The sequence below is a fragment of the Schistocerca nitens genome, chromosome 12 (genome assembly GCF_023898315.1).
Source record: "Schistocerca nitens isolate TAMUIC-IGC-003100 chromosome 12, iqSchNite1.1, whole genome shotgun sequence".
NCBI classification, from domain to species: domain Eukaryota; kingdom Metazoa; phylum Arthropoda; class Insecta; order Orthoptera; family Acrididae; genus Schistocerca; species Schistocerca nitens.
In genome coordinates this window covers 102,666,146-102,687,808 of record NC_064625.1, presented here as the reverse complement: position 1 = coordinate 102,687,808, position 21,663 = coordinate 102,666,146, and the positions used below count along the sequence as shown (strand labels likewise).

The 21,663-nt window shown below is 45.6% G+C and overlaps 1 protein-coding gene and 1 pseudogene across 1 annotated transcript in view; one reads left to right on the top strand and one right to left on the bottom strand.

The window, feature by feature from the left end:
- The window catches only part of LOC126215284 (acetylcholine receptor subunit alpha-like), a 703,987-nt gene that overhangs the window by 110,559 nt on the left and 571,765 nt on the right, over window positions 1–21,663 (bottom strand). The gene's annotated exons all lie outside the window — the stretch shown is intronic.
- Window positions 4,310–4,427, top strand: LOC126215487 (5S ribosomal RNA; annotated as a pseudogene).

The window sequence follows — 21,663 nt, the reverse complement described above, 5'->3', positions numbered from 1 at the left end:
AGAGACTGTGTGCCTGACCAAGACTTGAACCCAGTACCTTTGCCTTTCCTAGGTCGTGCCCATACAGACTGAGCTATCCAGGCAGGCTTTACACTCCACTCTCACAGCCCTACTTCCCCTATATGTCGTTTCCCAGCATCCGAAACTTGCTCGATTTGCACTCTTGGAAGAAAGTGTGTGGTGGACAAACCATTTGCAGAATTAATCTATGTAGTGAAGTCGTGCATATTACTGATGAGCGAAAACATTAGAAATAGTGTGTTGATGCTTCTTTTGAACACAAGACAGCAAAGATTCTGCGTGGCATGGATTGGATAAGGCATCTGTATGTTATGAAAGAGACATACGTTTATGGCACCAGATGTCTACAGACTGGATAAGTCATGTGTATGTTATCAGAGAGACATACGTGTATGGCACTGGATGTCTAAAGATTGGATAAGTCATGTGTATGTTATGAGAGAGACATACATGTATGGCACTGGATGTCTACAGATTGGATAAGGCATCTGTATGTTATGAAAGAGACATACGTTTATGGCACCAGATGTCTACAGACTGGATAAGTCATGTGTATGTTATCAGAGAGACATACGTGTATGGCACTGGATGTCTAAAGATTGGATAAGTCATGTGTATGTTATGAGAGAGACATACATGTATGGCACTGGATGTCTACAGATTGGATAAGTCATGTATATGTTATGCGAGAGACATACGTGTATGGCACTGGATGTCTACAGATTGGATAAGGCATCTGTATGTTATGAAAGAGACATACGTTTATGGCACCAGATGTCTACAGACTGGATAAGTCATGTGTATGTTATCAGAGAGACATACGTGTATGGCACTGGATGTCTAAAGATTGGATAAGTCATGTGTATGTTATGAGAGAGACATACATGTATGGCACTGGATGTCTACAGATTGGATAAGTCATGTATATGTTATGAGAGAGACATACGTGTATGGCACTGGATGTCTACAGATTGGATAAGGCATCTGTATGTTATGAAAGAGACATACGTTTATGGCACCAGATGTCTACAGACTGGATAAGTCATGTGTATGTTATCCGAGAGACATACATGTATGGCACTGGATGTCTACAGATTGGATAAGTCATGTATATGTTATGAGAGAGACATACGTGTATGGCACTAGATGTCTACAGACAGGTCACGGTATTCCCGTACATTCCGACCTGGTACTTTGTTGGTGGAAATAACATCAAAAATACCTAACATTAGGCCAATCTGGTGGCCAAGACACGAATGTGAGTTTACTTGCATGCTTCTACAAACATGTATAGCGCGATCATTGCCCAATGACACAGTTATCCTAACGGAAGACGTCACGCCGCTGCATAAAACATGAAGCACGAACAGATGCAAGTGGTTCCCTGAATTTTGCTTTAGTGCTAACGTGCTGCCTTTGACTACTACCACAAGTCCAATGGAAGCTATGATGACTGTCAAACATAGCATAATGGTGCCTCCACCGGCCTGCGTGATGATGGAAGTTTCAAACAGCAATTTGCCTGGACAACGGCATATTCAGACACGATCATCGATCTGGTGCAACAAGAGACACGATTCATCCATCCAGGCGACTCGTTCCCATTGATCAAAATGGTTCAAATGGCTCTGAGCACTATGGGACTCAACTGATGAGGTCATTAGTCCCATAGAACTTAGAACTAGTTAAACCTAACTAACCTAAGGACATCACAAACATCCATGCCCGAGGCAGGATTCGAACCTGCGACCGTAGCGGTCTTGCGGTTCCAGACTGCAGCGCCTTTAACCGCACGGCCACTTCGGCCGGCCCCATTGATCAGACCTCGATGACCCTGTGCCCACTGGAATCATAATTTACGGTATCATTGGGTCAACATGGGAACGCTTAGCAGTCGTCTGCTGTGGAGACCCTCATTCTGTGATGCGCGCTGAAGGACGTCGTCTGAAACACTTGTGCCTGCACCAGCGTTGAACTTTGTCATCAAATTTGCTACAAGTCGCCGCCTAATTACAAGGGTCACTCCAAAAGAAATGCACATTATTTTTGTAAAAATACAGTTTTCATTCTGCATCTGTGAAAGTTTTACAGTGTGTAGATACATCCTTCCCGCTTGTTTTCAACGTGTTCCCTTGAGTGGCGCCGTCACAGCACGTCTTCAAGATGGCTACTACACTTGACGTTCATCAGAAGCAACGTGCTGTCATAGAATTCCTGTGCTGTGAAAACGAGACACTGGGAAACATCCGCAAGAGATTGAAAAAGGTGTACGGAGATGCTGCTGTCGATCGCAGTACAGTTAGTCGGTGGGCAAGCAGGTTACGTGATAAAAGCGGGCACGGCAATAATGAGGATTGTCCTCGCAGCGGCAGGCCTCGTACTGCATACACTCCAGACAATGTACAGAGAGTTAACGAATTGGTGACTGCTGACAGACGCATCACAGTGAACCAATTGTCACGCTACGTTGGGCTAGGGGAAGGAAGTGTTTGCAGAATACTGGAAGTGTTGGCGTTAAAAAAGGTTTGTGCCAAGTGGGTTCCCACGACGTTAACAGTGGCTCACAAAGAAACAAGCAGCGAACTTTTGGAACAGTACGAGAATGGTGGAGATAAATTTCTTGGAAGAATTGTGACAGGCGATGAAACATGGCTCCATCATTTTTCACCAGAGACGAAGAGGCAATCAATAGAGTGGCATATGCAAATTCACCGAAGAAAAAAATTCGAAACCACACCTTCTGCTGGAAGAGTTATGGCTACGGTGTTTTTCGATTCTGAAGAACTCTTGCTTGTGGACATCATGCCAAGTGGAACCACTATAAATCTGATGCATATATGACGACACTAAAGAAACTTCAAGCTCGACTGAGTCGTGTTAGACCACATCGGCAAAAGCAGGATGTTTTGCTGTTGCACGACAATGCACGGCCACATGTCAGTCAAAAAACCATGGAAGAGATCACAAAACTCGGATGGACAACACTAACACACCCGCCTTACAGTTCTGACCTGGCTCCATGTGACTATCATCTCTTTGGGAAACTGGAAGACGCTCTTCGTGGAACAAGGTTTGAAGATGATGACTCCCTTGTGCACGCTGCCAAACAGTGGCTCCAACAGGGCTGTGGGGGCATAAAGTCGGGCGATGCTGAGGGAATTAGATTTGGAAATGAGACACTTAAAGTAGTAAAGGAGTTTTGCGATTTGGGGAGTAAAATAACTGATGATGGTCGAAGTAGAGAGGATATAAAATGTAGACTGGCAATGGCAAGGAAAGCGTTTCTGAAGAAGAGAAATTTGTTAACATCCAGTATTGATTTAAGTGTCAGGAAGTCGTTTCTGAAAGTATTTGTATGGAGCGTAGCCATGTATGGAAGTGAAACATGGACGATAAATAGTTTGGACAAGAAGAGAATAGAAGCTTTCGAAATGTGGTGCTACAGAAGAATGCTGAAGATTAGATGGGTAGATCACATGACTAATGAGGAGGTAGTGAATAGAATTGGGGAGAAGAGGAGTTTGTGGCACAACTTGACCAGAAGAAGGGACCGGTTGGTAGGACATGTTCTGAGACATCAAGGGATCACAAATTTAGCATTGGAGGGCAGCGTGGAGGTTAAAAATCGTAGAGGGAGACCGAGAGATGAATACACTAAGCAGATTCAGAAGGATGTAGGTTGCAGTAAGTACTGGGAGATGAAGAAGCTTGCACAGAATAGAATAGCATGGAGAGCTGCACCAAACTAGTCTCAGGACTGAAGACAACAACAATAAACGCGCTGGCTCCAAGATGGCGTAATGCAGTTGAGAGGGATGGAAATTATGTGGAGAATTGAAAATATTGTTCCTAACGGATGTACCTACACACTGTACAATTTTCAAACATGCAGAATAAAATATGGATTAAAAAAATAGTGTGCATTTCTTTTGGAGTGACCCTTGTAGTGTACAGACGGAACAAGCGTCAAGCCTGCAAGTTGCGTGATGAGTTCTGGACTCCCAACACCCTGTCGCCTAGTCTTGGTTTCACCATGTTTCAACCACTTTATGTAGATCCTAAACACAGCAGCACACGATCAGCCGAACAGGTCGCCGCTTCCGAGGTGTTGTATTCCAGGCGCTCTATCGTCGCTGGAATAATTCCCTCTTCCTCTTTGCTGCACTCATATGTTTCCTGTAGCTTGTCACGAGTCCGTAACCTAACCAGGCGGCATTCAGTATTGTGGTGGGCAGTGGCCATTGTATGTACTCTGCAGTTGGTTTTCTGTTTCGTTCTATTTGTGGTAGGCAACGGCCTTGCCGCAGGGGATACACCGGTTCCCGTGAGATCACCGAAGTTAAGCGCTGTCGGGCGTGGCCGGCACCTGTATGGGTGACCATCCAGGCCGCCACGCGCTGTTGCCATTTTTCGGGGTGCACTCAGCCTCGTAATGCCAATTGAGGAGCTACTCGACCGAATAGTAGCGGCTCCGGTCAAAGAAAACCATCATAACGACCGGGAGAGCGGTGTGCTGACCACACACCCCTCCTATCCGCATCCTCATCTGAGGATGACACGGCGGTCGGATGGTCCCGATGGGCCACTTGTGGCCTGAAGACGGAGTGCTCTATTTGTGGTACCTGTCAACCCTCCAGAGACGCCTTGCTGTTTGTCATCTAGTGGACTGGGGAATTTTTCATGCCTGCTGATACTTTGTTCTGCAGCAGATAATGTTGCTTTTTCCGCAGTGGCAAGGGATTTTCTAGACGTAAGATGTGCTTTGACAGGTCCCTAAAAGCTTGCTAACTTTTCGTCGCATCTGGAAAGGTATTAAAGTTTTACATTAATCAGCTTGCCTGGTGACAGGCTCAAAAAACGAAAAGACTGCAAGTCCAATAGTTCGCAACTCATTGACGACACGAATCTTCTGCAGTGAGAATCAAAGAAACATCGCCAACACTTAGCTGCTGCACAAGGTGTGGTTTTATTTACACTGCCGAGCGGTCTAAGGCGCTGCAGTCATGGACTGTGCGGTTGGTCTCGGCGGAGGTTCGAGTCCTCCCTCGGGCATGGGTATGTGTGTGTGTTTGTCCTTAGGATAATTTAGGTTAAGTAGCGTGTAAGCTTTGGGACTGATGACCCTAGCAGTTAAGTCCCATAAGATTAAACTCACATTTTTTTATTTACGCTACTGGCCATTAAAAATGCTACACCAAGAAGAAATGCACATGATAAACGGGTATTCATTGGACAAATATATTATACTAGAACTGACATGTCATTACATTTTCACGCAATTTGGGTGCATAGATCCTGAGAATTCAGTACCCAGAACAACCACCTCTGGCCCTAATAACGGCCTTGATACGCCTGGGCATTGAGTCAAACACAGCTTCGATGGCGTGTACAGGTACAGCTGCCCATGCAGCTCGAACACGATACCACAGTTCATCAAGAGTAGTGACTGGCGTATTGTGACGAGCCAGTTGCTCGGCCACCATTGACCAGACATCTGGAGAATGTGCTGGGCAGGGCAGCAGTCGAACATTTTCTGTATCCAGAAAGGCCCGTACACGACTTGCAACATTCAGTCGTGCATTATCCTGCTGAAACGTAGGGTTACGCAGGGATCGAATGAAGGGTAGAGCCACGGGTCGTAACACATCTGAAATGTAACGTCCACTGTTCAAAGTGCCGTCAATGCGAACAACAGGTGACCGAGACGTGTAACCAATGGCACCCCATACCATCACGCTGGGTGATACGCCAGTATGGCGGTGACGAATACACGCTTCCAATGTGCATTCACCGCGATGTCGCCAAACACGGATGCGGCCATCATGATGCAGTAAACAGAACCTGGATTCGTCCGAAAAAATGACGTTTTGCCATTCGTGCACCCAGGTTCGTCGTTGAGTACGCCATCACAGGCGCTCCTGTCTGATGCAGAGTCAAGGGTAACCGCAGCCACGATCTGCGAGCTGATAGTCCGTGCTGCTGCAAACGTCGTCCAACTGTTCGTGCAGATGGTTGTTGTTTTGCAAACGTCCCCATCTGTTGACTCAGGGATCGAGACGTGGCTGCACGATCCGTTACAGCCATGCGCATAAGATGCCTGTCATCTCGACTGTTAGTGATACGAGGCCGTTGGGATCCAGCACGGCGTTCCGTATTACCCTTCTGAACCCACCGATTCCATATCCTGCTAACAGTCATTGGATCTCGACCAACGCGAGCAGCAATGTCGCGATACGATAAACCGCAATTGCGATACGCCACAATCCGACCTTTATCAAAGTCGGAAACGTGATGGTACGCATTTCTCCTCCTTACACGAGGCATCACAACAACGTTTCACCAGGCAACGCCGGTCAACTGCTGTGTGTGTATGAGAAAGCGGTTGGTAACTTTCCTCATGTCAGCACGTTGTACGTGTCGCCACCGGCGCCAACCTTGTGTGAATACTCTGAAAAGCTAATCGTTTGTATATCACAGCATCTTCTTCCTGTGGGTTAAATTTCGCGTCTGTAGCACGTCATCTTCGTGGTGTAGCAATTTTAATAACCAGCAGTGTAAATAGCGACTTCTGTCTGAACAAATGTGGTCCGCTCGCCACAGGACGTACAAGTGTCGTAATGACGGCGTCAAAGGTTTTCCCAGTTGTGTCGTTGTCATAACGAGCTACATATTGCGCCATGTTTGCTGGAGACACTGTTAGTTACAGATGTAGAAAAGTTAAGTACAAAATTTCGAACACGCTGATAAAACGTTTCACCAGCACGGACACGTATCCTTGCGAAAGCTACATCCACGTCTCTTAGAGGTGCATTCAAGTTGTAACATCGATTTTTTTTCTCACTGATGGAAACGGGTAGAAACATGTGGTTCGTTTTAAAATACGCATGCATCCACTGTAAATGCGTGGCACGGATCGCAGTACTGTACGACATACACAATTCTAGCAACAGCAGTAGCGAGAGTGAGGACTCTTTCTGGTACCTAAAATGGCAACTTTTTCATTACAAGAACTGTTTTTAATCATTCACTTTCTCTAGCTGAGGGGTGTAACGCAGTTGAGTAAGACTTGTGACGATGGTACCATGGACGTGTCTGAAGTGGCTGTGACAATCCAAGTAAGGCAGAAACTCGTGTGACAACAAACCAAACAATTCTGGCCTCGCACCAGCCGGTCTGACGACATGATTGAACGAGTGAAGAAAGTTATTTTTTAGGATAGCGAAATGAGTGTGGAAAACGTCGTTCCAGAGGTGCCAGTTCTGTGCACACAACCCTGCAGGAAGATCTGAAAATGCGAAAAGTGTCCTCAAGTTGGGTGCCATGAATGTTGATCCGTGATGACAGCATGAAAGCGGCTTTCTTTTCATCGATTGTGAGAATGGATGAGACATGGATGCCACATTTTCAATCCTGAAACGAAGCGACAGACAGCTCACCATTGGTGTAGCAATTTTAATGGCCAGTTTTCCTCTACCCTGTAGCAAAGCTTGGAAGACTGCTCTGAATAGAGCCCACAGGCAGTACTTTTAAGGCATGACGGATCTACGACACTATCAGCGTAATTGTACGCCATATCTCGAGCTTCTGCTGCTGCTCGTCAAGGAACACATTGGTGCCCAGACTACGACGAGCCAAAGTAAACCATGGATTCCTTTAACAAGAACAGAAAATATCTCTGGCCAGGCTGAAACTTTGTTAGTGGAGAGAACCAAGCATTGTTGCCTGGCTGAGATGTCACCCTGTGCCACGTAGTGTCATTCAGACGCGGCGTGAAAGGGCGTGTCGTCATCTGTTCTTTCCGTCGCCGTCGTCTTTCAAGATACTGGAGCCTCTACTCCCTACTGCAGTAATTCCGCAGTTGTCTTCAGAATTAGAATCACAAAATGTACTGCTTGAGAAAAAAGGGGAACTCGCAGAAGGGGAGCAGTAAACGACACGAAACTTTCTCAGGCAGAGACAATATGTGATGATGATTTAGTGATTGCAAAATCAAGTCAAATTTACAGAGAACTTTCAGCCCCTCTGGTCTGCATGGATGCTTTCACCAGCCGACAAGGGTATCATCAGGTCATTTTATTCGCCGTGGAGCTAAACAGGCACACAGCTGTTGTTAATGGCCCTTGCTGCCCTGGATAATGACACTGCTAGGGAGTCGACATCCGAGTTGGTCACACAGATGTCTTGCCAGGGACAGATCTGGGCATCTTGCAGGCCCATAGAGTACCTCAAACACAGACTGTTCATAGGCATGCTTGCCACGTGTGGACGAGTATTGTCCTGTTGAAAAATGGCACTACGATGCTGTCACATGAGACGTAACATGTAAGGACACAGGCTATCAATGATGCACCGTTAAGCTATCTGAGTTCCGTAAAAGAGTCCTCGCCTGATCGTAAGTCAAACCTGACGGCTGCCCAACCTATGACAACAGGAATAACACCGCTGCACCTCTTCAGAACACTGGAGAATGAGGTATCTTACGAGATTTCCTCCATACTCATAACAATGGTCACCCACAATTGTCAAGAAGTGTGAAAGATTACTGAATGTAATGCAACACCTTTCACTAGTAGCCCATGCTACCTTGTCACGGTACCGTTCCAAATGCAGCTGTTTGTGTTATGATGTTAACAACAGCCTGTGCATGGGACGGTAATTCCATGGTCCCATTGCTGCCAGTACTCTACCAGTGGTGTGGGCTGACACAGAATATTGAAGGGTGCCTGGTACTTGTTCTCAAATGGCAAGCAGCGATACGAAGAGTTTACAGTACTCGGTGTGGTTGGTGCGAAATATGGTGACCGTTCACCGTGGTTGAGCCGTGGAAAAAATTGCTATTTTGACGAGCGCGCCGCAGCGCGTTGTGTGAAGCAGTCGGCCTCCGTTTCTGACGGTGGCGCCGCTGTGGCAATCGCAGCTTTGGTGTCTTCCTCTGGTGGAAAAGGGGAAACTTTGCCTCTTCACGTGCATTTAAGGGACGCTATAAGCTCGCCAGTAGCAGTTGGTCAGTCGCAGTGAGTCAGGGTCAGTCACTCGTCACCAGTTGCTGATCTGTCTGTCGTTCGCATTTGTGCTGCAGTTAGTGTCTGTCTGTCGTTCGGAGTGCTAGTATGTCTGTCGTTTGGATCAAACTTTAAAGCCGGCAAAATGAGAGTCTTTCCACTCCGCCAGTAAGAGAACTCAGCGAGTGGTCGCCCGGTCGGGGCTTAGTTCCTGCATCTGAGTCTGCGCGTTAGGCCGCCAGTCTGCTCGAGTTTGCTCAGGCAATGGTCAGTGGCGGTTGGATCGGTCGGTTGGTCGGTCGCGCACTGGGACACAAGATGACTTGTCCGTCTTGTGCGTCGGCGCATGTGAGGTCGCCACGTGAGTCCAGTGGGCCGCGCCTTATGGAAAGGGCTAGTGACTTCGCGATCGACACGAGAGCGAGTCAAACCACGACATCGGTCTGGCCGGTGCGAGCTGCGACGCCGTGAGACGGGAGATCGGCGCGCCTTCCTGCGTCCGTTGAAGCGGCTGGCAGCGGACGGTTCGAGAGAGCTTTGGGGGTGCTGCGCCAGGTCTTCGCCAGAAATCGCAGTTTATTAAAAGTTAAGTGATTGGAGATATGTTGTTTCATTTACTTGTTAAATTGTGCTTGTTTTCTTGGTAAGGTCACCAGCCGTTTTGTTTTGGGGTCGTTCCACCATTCTTCTCTGTTTGTCCACCCACGAGAAGGTGGTTATTTGTGAATTGGGTGGTCCGTTTTTCCCTTGTGGAGTAGGGCGGGTTAGAGCAATGTGCGGATCGGCTTGTTCAGTAATCTCCCTGTCAATCTGCCATATGTTAATAGCTGCCTCTGTCATGTTTGTCGGATTCGGTGTTAACGAATTTATTGCTTGACGTGTAATAGCTGAATTCCTGAAATATGTTTTTATCTTGCCTATCAGCTTGAGAGGTGGTATATGTGTACTGTAGAGCATGTTTGGCTAACCTTGTATATTTTATGTAAGAATGCATTTCATGGGTTTTTATTGAAATGGTTATTTTAGGATATAAAGTTGCCACCCTTCCAACGTAAGAGGTTTTTTTTTTAAATATCAAGTTGCACCTTCGGTGGCAAGTTAATCTTTTAATGTTACTGTTTTGTACCATTGCCATCCCTCCTACAGGGTGCATAGTTTATGTGCTTGTGTGAGTTGTTAAAATTTTTACTTTAAAGTAATCTGGTGTGTTGCAGATTTGCACCAGTATAGTCTCCCTGAGGTTGTTGTGAGCGGTCGTGACTACGGCCATGTCAAAAGGGAGCGGCAAGGTTCTCAGCCCGAAAGCTCATACTGTCAAAAATTTGTTCTTTCTGCCTCTGAATAAATTGTAACTTCAAGGTGCTTTCTGATTATAATTTTGAATCTGTTTCTAAAAAAAAAAAGTTTTTAGGAATAAAATTTAAAAAAAAGGTTCAAATGGCTCTGAACACTATGGGATTTAACATCTATGGTCATCAGTCCCCTAGAAGTTAGAACTACTTAAACCTAACTAACCTAAGGACTTCACACAACACCCAGTTAAAATTTACATTTCTTGAAAGAAATTTGATTTGTTTTCATCAGTCACCCACTGACAACTACACTCCTGGAAATGGAAAAAAGAACACATTGACACCGGTGTGTCAGACCCACCATACTTGCTCCGGACACTGCGAGAGGGCTGTACAAGCAATGATCACACGCACGGCACAGCGGACACACCAGGAACCGCGGTGTTGGCCGTCGAATGGCGCTAGCTGCGCAGCATTTGTGCACCGCCGCCGTCAGTGTCAGCCAGTTTGCCGTGGCATACGGAGCTCCATCGCAGTCTTTAACACTGGTAGCATGCCGCGACAGCGTGGACGTGAACCGTATGTGCCGTTGACGGACTTTGAGCGAGGGCGTATAGTGGGCATGCGGGAGGCCGGGTGGACGTACCGCCGAATTGCTCAACACGTGGGGCGTGAGGTCTCCACAGTACATCGATGTTGTCGCCAGTGGTCGGCGGAAGGTGCACGTGCCCGTCGACCTGGGACCGGACCGCAGCGACGCACGGATGCACGCCAAGACCGTAGGATCCTACGCAGTGCCGTAGGGGAGCGCACCGCCACTTCCCAGCAAATTAGGGACACCGTTGCTCCTGGGGTATCGGCGAGGACCATTCGCAACCGTCTCCATGAAGCTGGGCTACGGTCCCGCACACGGTTAGGCCGTCTTCCGCTCACGCCCCAACATCGTGCAGCCCGCCTCCAGTGGTGTCGCGACAGGCGTGAATGGATGGACAAATGGAGACGTGTCGTCTTCAGCGATGAGAGTCGCTTCTGCCTTGGTGCCAATGATGGTCGTATGCGTGTTTGGCGCCGTGCAGGTGAGCGCCACAATCAGGACTGCATACGACCGAGGCACACAGGGCCAACACCCGGCATCATGGTGTGGGGAGCGATCTCCTACACTGGCCGTACACCACTGGTGATCGTCGAGGGGACACTGAATAGTGCACGGTACATCCAAACCGTCATCGAACCCATCGTTCTACCATTCCTAGACCGGCAAGGGAACTTGCTGTTCCAACAGGACAATGCACGTCCGCATGTATCCCGTGCCACCCAACGTGCTCTAGAAGGTGTAAGTCAACTACCCTGGCCAGCAAGATCTCCGGATCTATCCCCCATTGAGCATGTTTGGGACTGGATGAAGCGTCGTCTCACGCGGTCTGCACGTCCAGCACGAACGCTGGTCCAACTGAGGCGCCAGGTGGAAATGGCATGGCAAGCCGTTCCACAGGACTACATCCAGCATCTCTACGATCGTCTCCATGGGAGAATAGCAGCCTGCATTGCTGCGAAAGGTGGATATACACTGTACTAGTGCCGACATTGTGCATGCTCTGTTGCCTGTGTCTATGTGCCTGTGGTTCTGTCAGTGTGATCATGTGATGTATCTGACCCCAGGAATGTGTCAATAAAGTTTCCCCTTCCTGGGACAATGAATTCACGGTGTTCTTATTTCAATTTAAGGAGTGTACTTCCACGCTCACATAGTGTGATTAAATGTGTAAATGTTCTTGATGAATCGCTAGTAAATTAAGTAAATTCTTACGAAAAGTTTTGAAAGTAAATTCACGGTTCAGTGGTTATTAGACATAATCGCCCAGGAGCTTGACGACGACTATCCCCCCTGCCCTCACGTTCGCATCGAGCCAGTAACACATCCGAATGACCCACAGATGTGGATATCACGTGATTAGATCAGTTGGCCAAAAGAAGACCCAGAATAAGACCCATTTCAAGCTCTGTCAGGTGTTGATGATACTGTCTCAGATGAGTTCAACATAGCATCTAAGTGTCTACCACAGTGATCAGTCAACATCTGGAGCTGTTCACGCCCTGTTCATACCTTACTAGATCTGGAAAAAACATTAAACATGATCAACACAAATGCACTCTGGTGGTCCGGTGGGTAATTGTAATGCTAATCATTTACATACCTGTGCACGTGTACAAGGTTATATTGACATCCAAACATGTCTTCTGGGTTCATTAATTTTTTTGCCAAGAAGAAGAGGCGAAGCAATTCTGCCACCTTGGAAGCAGAAGAAGAAGACTACCATGAGCAAAGAGCCCATTCCTCGCAAAAAGAAGTTTACTGCTATCGAACGTAGTTTTGAATCTGGAAAAGAATTTTCTGAGTTAGAGTTGTGTAGTTGTGATTCACAATATATAGGAAAATCAGAAAAGAAGAGATGTGGCGATACAGAATGTTTGTAAAAATTAGGCGGACTGATAAGAAATGAAGAGGAGATCCACAGAATCAGCGAGAGCGGAAAGATGTGGGAAACACTGACAATAAGGACGGTCAGGTGATAGCACATGTATTAAGGCATCAGTGAATAACTGCCATGGTACTGGAGGGAGCCATATGCTGCAGATCTGTAGGGGAACTCAGAGATTGGGACGATGATGATGATGAGGTCCCATACTCCGAGGAGCGTAGGGGACGATGCGGGAGACCCGCGCCGCCGACTAGGCAAGGACCCAGCGGTGGTGGTTTGCCATTGCCTTAGATTGGGATACATCCAGCAAATAATTGAGGATGGTGGATGTTTATGCTACTACAAGATGAGTAGCAAATCGTGGCAGATCGCATGAAACCAGTCAGATGATGATGGATGGAAGACGGAAAGGTCTTCAGCGCCCGCTCAGTAACAGATTGAGACGGGTGTCAAGAAAATACTCAGAACAGTAGGATAAAACAGAATGTAAAACACAGGTAACAAGGTTGGAAAAATATGTGCCTACCCACACCGAAACGTGGGACGAAGCATGCCATTAAGCAGTAAAATCCGGACAACACAAGAAGAAAGTGGTAGAGGGAGCTAAAACAATATAGCAGATGGAAGTGACTGGCTGACCCCAAGGAAAAAGGGAGGTGCCAGCCACTGTGCAATACACTAAAACCCCAAGCCTAAAAGTTTAGGCCAGAGTCCAGACACAGTTACTTGTCTTTGAAATCAGTTACGAAAGACTGCATGGTACAAGGGGGAAACTTGAAACCTCCGCGTCTCAGTTACATGACGATATAAGCCATCAAGTAGTCGAATGTTGACTTAAATTTTCAGTTGCTCATATTTTTATGGAATTAACAGCAAACACACTGACTTGTGCACCAAGGTCAAACGTCTTCATCTTGGAGAAGTGATTTCTCATTGTACAGATCCAAAGTCCTCAATACATCTTTCCGTTTACGTCGTGACTCTATACTAATGGGCGTAGTTAAGCGCCGAGCAAGCACGATTTTGTAAACAGCTTATACAGTTAGTTTACCTGCACTCTCATTCGCGAGCTCCCTCCTTTGTAGATAAGAGCTCCTTTTAGGGCATCTGTCTGTTGACTGTTTTGATACTGCCAGCCAGGCCTTTCCCTCCTGGGCTGCTCTTTCATCTTAGAGTAGCAGTTGCAACCTACATCCTCAGTTATCTGTTGAATGCATTCCAATCTCTACGGAAAAATCTTCTTGGGTTGACAGCCGAATCAATGCGTTGTTCTCCAGCTACGTTTCAGCAAGTTTCTTACTTGCCATCTTCAGGTAAAGTGTATCCTTGATGTCTCAACACTCATCCTATCACCATGTCCCTTTTTCTTCTCAGTGATTTCCGCATAATATTTTCCTCAAAAATTATGTGCGGACCTCCTGATTACTTATCTGGTCAGTCCACCTAACTTTTAACATCCTTCTACAGAAATACAATTCAAGCACTACCATTCTCTTCTTCACTGGATCCCTTAAAGTCAATTATTCACTATACGATGCAATGTTGTGCCCAAAACGTACGTTCTGGGAAATTTATAATTTATTTCTTGAATTTAGGCCTATACTTGGTAGCAGTAGACTTCTTTTGACCAGGAATTCCCTCTCTGCCTGTACTAGATTCCTTTCTATATCCTCCTGGCGTCACCTGTCAAGCACAATTTTGCTTCCAAGCTAGCAAAGCGCCTTCAATTCGTGTACATGGTAGCTCCCAGATGTTTTGTTAAGTTTATTTCTAATCTCATTTCTGCTGCTCATCATTACGTTCGTCTCCCTTTGGTGTATTCTCAATCTGTTGGGCGGGTTCATTAGACTGTCCTTTAACTCTTCCTCACATTCGCCGAGGACAGCAATGTCATCAGCGAATTTTACCACGGATATCACTACACCCTGAATCTGAAACTCCCTGCTGAACCTTTCTATCGTTCCCGTCTTTGATTCTTTGATATATAGATTGAACAGTGGGGGCGAAAGGCTGTATTGCTGTCTTAAATCTTTTTCAATCCGAACACTTCGTTCGTTCTTATTTCTTATTCCAGTCTTATTTTCACCTTTTGGATCTCATGCGTACTGCATATTACACGAATTTCCCTATAGCTCACAGGTATACTTCTCAGAATTTCGAAGATACTCCACCATTTTATTTTGTCTAAGATCTTTTTCTAGGTGACAAATTCTCTTAAAGTTTCTTGACTTTTCTTAAGTCTTGACTCCATTATGAAGCGCGTGGTCAGAATTGACTCCCATGTGCCTTTACCTTTCGTAAAGCGAAACTGATCGTCATATAACACATCATCGATTTACAAATATCCACAGAATAATTAAGCAAAAAACGTCAGATTCAAATGTGTTTGCTATCATTTCCAGTAATCGTCATGAGACTGTCGCAGTGTTCAGGATACTTGAGAACGTACATATATGTAAACTGTGGCTAAGATAGAAGCTGTTCTTTGGTCGTTATAACATATTACTGAGACAAGCACACAAGGAATTTTGGTGGCCAGCTGTAAACGAAACACAAAAAAATGCAAACAGTACCTCATTATGGCCGGTGTTGTTTGCATGATTGGGTGCAACATCTGAATGCACACTATTAGTCTTTATGAATAGAACTTTGTCGACGGGTGAACTGAAAAGTAATTGAATTCGTTGCATCTGCTGATTATTTTCAAGCACAGTCCCATCAAGGACAACCATTCCTCATGTTTCCAGAATGAGATTTTCACTCTGCAGCGGAGTGTGCGCTGATATGAAACTTCCTGGCAGATTAAAACTGTATGCCCGACCGAGACTCGAACTCGGGACCTTCGCCTTTCGCGGGCAAGTGCTCTACCAACTGAGCTACCGAAGCACGACTCACGCCCGGTACTCACAGCTTTACTTCTGCCAGTATCTCGTCTCCTACCTTGGAAGGTAGGAGACGAGATACTGGCAGAAGTAAAGCTGTGAGTACCGGGCGTGAGTCGTGCTTCGGTAGCTCAGTTGGTAGAGCACTTGCCCGCGAAAGGCGAAGGTCCCGAGTTCGAGTCTCGGTCGGGCATACAGTTTTAATCTGCCAGGAAGTTTCATTCCTCATGTTGTTGATATGACGAAAATACAGATGGTACTGTGTGATGCTATATTTTAAGTACAACTTTTCCACAGATGCGATCGACTGCCTCCCAGAAATGATAAAACCGTCATCATAACAAAACTGCAATGTGAAGTACTTTATTACTTTTTGTCAAGCCTTTGCTTATCCTCTAAAGTTTAGTATTTAGCTCAAGCCCAGTACACTTTACACAAGGTGAAAATTACTCCTACTGCTTTTTTGCATCAGGAGATGGCTGGTTGCCCATATCATGAACATTATTACATATACTGCAACTTCACCTGTATATGCATTTGATGCATATATTGTACACACCTCCCACTCACTGTGGCTACCTCTTCCTCCCTTTGTCTGTCCACCTCATACTCCCACCTCTATTTGTCTGTTCACGTCATATCTCATTCTCTAACCTCTATCTGTCTGTCTACATCATCCTCCAACCTCTGTCTGTCTGTTCACCTCATCTGTCGTCCTCTGTCTGCTATCTACTTCTCCCTACACTCTCTGTCTCGTCTCTTCCTCCCTGACTCTCCTCCTCCTCCTCCTCCTCCTCCTCCTCTCTATTTGTCCATGTCCTTTGCTCCCTCTCTCTCATCACATCTTCCTTCCCCTCTCTCTGACCATATTGTCATCTTCCTTTCTCTTTCCTTTTCTACCCCCCCTCTCCTTTTTCGATATGCCCACTACCCCTCCACACTTGCCTCATGCATCTCCCATTCCTCCCCACTTCATATCCATTACCTCCTCACTTTCACTTTGTGAACCCCTCCTCAATCCATCTCGGGCCACTCCCAATCATGCTCACTGGCACATATAGCATCTGCTGCAATTCAGTTCAATAAAGCAAGCTGATACTAGTACAACACACCTGTCATCCCAGCAAACTTTCTTGCACCTGACATGGAGGCTGCCCTGCAAAACAGGTTTAGTTGGCGGTTTGATTCTGTTCCTGCACAACATGGTTGTTACACAAGATAGCCTATACGCCAGTGGTTGGAGAAACACGTTGTGCCTGCATCTCCACTCCCGTTCAAGCTAGGAGACTGTAAACACCACAGTGCTGTTAATCTCGAGGCCTGCTGTTTTTCTGACATATTTGGTTAAAATCAGTTTGGGAGGTGATCGTGGACATACAAACACTCTGCTTTATACATATGTATATCTGTGTATGTGTGTATGTGTGTGTGTGTGTGTGTGTGTGTGTGTGTGGTGACGAAAATACAGACAGCACTATGCGATGCTACATTTTTAGTACAGCTTCTCCACAGATACGCGATATGATGTGATCAACACTCACAAAAAAAAGGTTATCACACTGGAACCTCACTGTGAAGTATTCTATTATTTTTGTCAAGTCTTTCGTTAACCTCTCCAATTTTTTATGTAGCCCACTGCCTGTACACTGCAGACAAGTTGGAATTTTCCTACATGAAGGCAAACTGCAGGAAAAGATTCTTGAGGAAGAAATAGCAAAGGAAGTGATAAGGGCATATGGCTCCAAATGCACCCAAGGAAGGTACAACCACTTGAAGATGGAGATAAAATATGTTTGACAGTGACTCCAATATCAGCACCAAGCAGGTGGCCCACCAGCAAGGAGTAAGCCACTGGCCACATGGAACATTCTCCATGACAACTGCTGTTATCCATGTCACTTACAGGTCTTACCACTATGGACTTGCTACTACAATGACAGTTTTCTCGATGGTTCGTCGAAAACGTCACTATGGCACTGGCATTTCTGCCATCTATCCTATTCATAGATGATGCTACCTTTACGAGGGGTGGCATCATCACAATTCACAATACTGACGTGTGGGATATAGAGAATCCCCATACAATTGTGGCAGTACCTGTCCAGCTTCAGTGTGTGGATGGGGATTATTGGCAACTGCCTCGTGGGATCAGTCATCCTTCAATGACATCTCACAGGTGAGGCAAATCTGCACTTTTTATGGGTGAACCCTCCTTCCCTGCTGGAAGACGTGCCTTTGATGGTACAAAGGTCAATGTGAATACTGCATGATGCTGCTCCAGTTCATTTCCCTCTCGAGTGTGGAACTAAAATATGTACAAACAAAACATTCCCACTTGTCTGGTATTTTCTCACATGTGCTTTCAATCACTGAAGCCCACATTATCAATTTTATCTCCACCTTCAAGTGGGTGTAGCTTCCTTGCAAAGCCTTTCTGGGCATACGCCCATATGGTCTTTTTTTCTCCTTATCCTCTGAGCAATGGTTTCCTGTTGTTCGTTCCAACTTAGCGAAATCACCATATAAAATACCTATGTATACATAATTTTAAATTGCTCTGAGCAGATAAAAGTAAATTTTCTGATGTGACAAAAATGACACAGGTGCTGCATTTCACGACTAGAGGTCAATGGGGGTTTTGATGGTAATGATGTTCAGTTACAGTGTCCAAATTGCTGTGTGATGAATATTGTTTCAGAGATGTTGCTGAAAATAACTGACATCTGTGAGCTAATGATTGTCTGACATACACAAAACAGCCAGGTGTTTTATGATAAGGCGGCAGCTTCAGCCGGCAAGCACCTCTTCTGGAGTATCTGTTAGTGTCCCACACATCAAACGCTTCATCTATCATTCCCTCCCTCCCCCCTCCCCCCCCCCCCGCCCTCAAAAACCAATCCATAGGAGTGAGATTGGAAGAACCCGGTGGCCACACTTCTGACCAACCCCTCCAATGCAACCTTTAGGGAAAACATTGTCTAAATGTCCTCTTACATCAATGGCAATTTGTGGTGGGTCCCAACCATGCAGCCATGCAGGAACCATATTCATTGCCTGACTACTAGGAAGTCATTCTCCAAGATCTCCAGTAGTTCATTGCTATAAGGTAATTTCCTTCAAGAAGAGTGTTGGGCAGGAGATATAGTCCAGTCAGGTGGTTGTGAACTATATTAGTCCACACATTATGATAAATGGTGCAACATGCGAGTTTTATTAGCATATTCCACCTCTGAGACATGGTTATTGTGGCTGTGGAATATTCCTTCTCGTTGTCAAGACAGCCTTGTCAGGGAACAAAGCACACAAAACACACTTCTGGAAATCAGATTTGTTTATAATTTCGTGTAGATACCATTGGCTGTATACTATGTGCTGGGAAAAGTCATCAGATGATAAGTCTTATACCTTTTGACAGCTTAATGGTTGCATGCCCATCTTGTGTTGGAGGACATTCCACACATTGGCACTGGAGACTTGTGAGATGCTGCTAGGTTTGTTCTCAAATTGTTGACATAGCTTTCTCAAACTGAACTGTTCACACACTGTGAGCTCTACCGGCTTCCCACTGGTGTGGTCTAAGGGATCGTGTTTCACAGCTATACCCACCAACTCTTTGAATACGACATGATTTGGTAACTCCTCTGTGGAAATCGTTCTGCATACAGATGCCTTGTTGCTCGACTAATCAGGCATCAAAAACCTGTGAACATTAACAGAAACTGTCATGTAAAGACAACGTAACATGAACAATAATAATGTAATTGTTTATCCAGGGACGTGAACAGTGCTATCAGTGATGAAAACTTACCCTTCCTAGCAGTAAGGTGTAACTGCGTTGCATATCACATTCCAATGTCAAAAGTGTTGCATACAAAGCTGTCGAAATAATCATGAATTTAGCCTAAAGGGAGTTCGGACTCAAAGCCTTGAAGGACTCGTAGCAGGGAAATTATGCACCTGAGACATTTGTGTCACATTACAAAAGAGTTCCTTTTTTTATGACCTACAAAAACTCCACATATTGGTATACCTAGCTTTTTATACCCTATACAAACAGGTGTATCATAATGAATATAAAAAAAGATACATGCGAAAATATAGGATAACAGAAGAAAATACATTCAAGTAAACAAAAGTTGACAACAGAATCTTTTGTCAGATAACTGCGTTTGTTTGGTTATGAACGCCACTGACTTCAGTATGAAATGTTGCCCTAGCAAGTGTATTTGAAATGGAAATTTTCGATTAAGGCCTCGTATCTTCAGGCTCACATTTCAGCCATGAGCTACCTTATCTTCGACATGTTACACTGTTATAATTTACTGTGCATTTGTACTCGTTAGGAGGTGTTCAACATGTTGTCCTCCTGTTTAAATTCAGTACTTACAAATTCTTTCAGACAGCTCCAGATCACCTTCTATAGCTTGACCTCTACAATTCGCTGCTCTGGTTGACCAACCATATTACCACAAGTTTTTCTGCTTCACTTTGGATATGTACTCTGTCAGTAAAACACAGAGAACTGAGGTTAGGTGACCCTGGAGGCTGTGGTACATGACCAGTCCATGGTGGACCAGACTCTCATATTACATGTCATTTTACATCAGCAACAAAATGTGCGAATGCCCCATCATCAGTCATGTATCTATCACATTCCACAACCATTTGCATGCAGTTAGACGGGAACTTGACCCAACCAGATGTGGCACGGAAACAGAAGGTTTCACGACTATCAGCACTGCGTTCTATAACTTCCAATAAGAGCAGAGATACAGGCAAAAACGTGTTTTTCATCCCCTGACATATAGACGGCCCTGCATGACTGGTGGATCGTGTGGAAATAGTATCAGCCTGCCTTATCGACCAGATTTGCATGGCAGACTGTATATCAGCAGCAAAAAACTGTTTTCTAACCCTTGAAGTGTATGCTGCTCTGCACAACAGGAGTATTGTACTGGTGTAGTATTGGCCAGCTTTATCGACCAGTTTTTCAGGAGCTACATGTATGGATGGATGTGGTTAGGTGAATGCTGAGATGGCGAACTGAGAGATGGACGTAGAAAGAGTTGGGAAAGGGATGGGCAGAGAGATAGGAAGAGGAGATGCACAGGGAAAGGTGGACATGTACAAGAGTGGTAGGAGATGGAGATACTGGAGGAAGATGGAAGGTGTAAGCGGTTAGTGGGCATGAACGAAAAAGAAAGGGCCAGGAGATGATGAACAGAGAGAGGGAATGGGGAGGAAGTTATGGTGATTTCTGTTATGTGTGTCATTCACACAAAGCAGACAAAAATATGAAAACAGCACAAACGCAACGCTTCTCCAAGCTTAACATGGTATAGGAAAACCACTGGCATTCAAACAGCTTCCAGTCATCTCGGAATGGATGAATACATGCCCCCCTTGGTTTTCGATGGAATCTTAAATCACTGTTCCTCCAAAATAGTGGCAAGTTTAGGAAACTGTGAAGGAGGTGGGTAGCGATCACGTACACTTCTCTCGACAGTAGATCAGGAAGGTTCAGTGATGTTGAGATCTGGTGACTATGCTGGCAAGGAGAGATGCGACAATACATCCCCGTGCCCACAAAACAGGTGAGCTTCGTGAACAGGGGTCCTGCCGTCTTGGAACACAGAATCACCTTTGGGGAACAAACACTGCACTGCAGGATGGATGTTACATAATCGTTGCCAGTAATGTGGCCTCGCAGCCTAACCATGGCACCAAAATCCACATGGGACGTAAACCTGGCCAGAAGTTGGTAAAAATGTGCAGCAAGTGCCATTTAATCAAATGACTTCCTCCCATTCCTCCACAGCCCATGCTTTGTGCCATCGGCACCAGGTTTTCCTGTTCCGGGCGTTTTCATCACTGATGATTTGTTTAGGACTTCGAATTCGCCCTGTAATTGCCAGCCCATGAAGTTCCCTTCGTGTTGATTTGGTGCTGATAGTTTTGTCGTGTGTGACATTCAGTTGTGCAGTGA